The sequence below is a fragment of the Daktulosphaira vitifoliae genome, unplaced genomic scaffold (genome assembly GCF_025091365.1).
Source record: "Daktulosphaira vitifoliae isolate Bord-2020 unplaced genomic scaffold, ASM2509136v1 Scaffold_5, whole genome shotgun sequence".
NCBI classification, from domain to species: domain Eukaryota; kingdom Metazoa; phylum Arthropoda; class Insecta; order Hemiptera; family Phylloxeridae; genus Daktulosphaira; species Daktulosphaira vitifoliae.
Window position 1 is genome coordinate 8,783,485 of NW_026099576.1, and position 1,334 is coordinate 8,784,818.

Sequence of the window (1,334 nt, forward strand, 5' to 3'; positions counted from 1 at the left end):
TGATTTCAATTATTTCTGCATTATTAGAATGCTCTAAACATGTAGATTTCAAAAACATAACGATTGTAGCGATATTCAACAATTTATTTTTTTTTGTCATTTGAATCGCTCTGTATTTTGAAATAATTTATTTGGATCACTCTGTATACACAATTTTTTTAAAATGCTCTGATTTCAATTATTTCTGCATTATTAGAATGCTCTAAACATGTAGATTTCAAAAACATATCGATTGTAGCGATATTCAACAATTTATTTTATATTGACTTCCTGAAAATTTTTTAAAGGAAAATTCAACTTCATATTCATTAAATGAATCAGACGAATTTCAGATACTTCTTTCAAATGAAAAAGGAGATGTTTCTTCTTTATTACGTTTCGAATTTAAATTATGGAAACAAAAATGGAATCGAGAAAAAATTGAAAATAATTTGATCAATTCCATATGTGTAACGAAAATTCTGGCAAATTGTGACGAAGAAATATTTCCATTAATTAATCGTCTTTTAACTGTTTTTATTACTCTTCCAATGCAAGTGCTGAGAGGACATTTTCCACACTACGAAGACTAAAAACATGGCTCCGGTCAACTATGTCATAGACAAGATTAACTGGACTTGCTCTTTTGAACATTCATCGTGATATTAATGTAGAGGTCACTAAGTGATTGATAGATTTTCAAAATCCAATTGAAAATTAGATTTTGCTTTATAATTTATGTATAACTTGCATAATACAAAAAATGTAATAAATGACATTACTTATGTATCTTGATTATTAAGTTTTTTTGTGTCAGAAAGTTGATTTAGCTAAAAAATGTAAAGAAATATTTATTATTTACTATATATATTATTTCGATAGATCAATTGAATTAATAACCAAAAACATAAATTATTATCTGTAACGTAAAATTTATCTTGAGAATTTTTTTTAAAAAATCAAAAGGGGCATACATTTTGAAAAAGTAGTTTTTTTGCTTAAAACTTAAAAAAAACTAAATAAATTAATAAAGTTTAAAGAAGCTTTTTTTTCTTAAAAGAACATTAAAAAATAAAAATTTTGAAAAAAAACAGAACCCCGGTAACTGTATTTTTTTTGAAATTATTTCTATTTGAAAGAAAACCTTGAATTTTGGAAATAATCAATATCTAAGATACGAGTGATCAAAAAAATTTGAAAAAATTCATGAAAGTATTTTTTAACGGTATTAAAAACATGAAAAGTTTTCAAAAAAATTGGAGAGGTCGACCTTAAAACCTGTTCTGGTATGGAATGCGCCACATATATATATATATATATCCAAGATAATTATATGATATGCAATGACCCCCCCC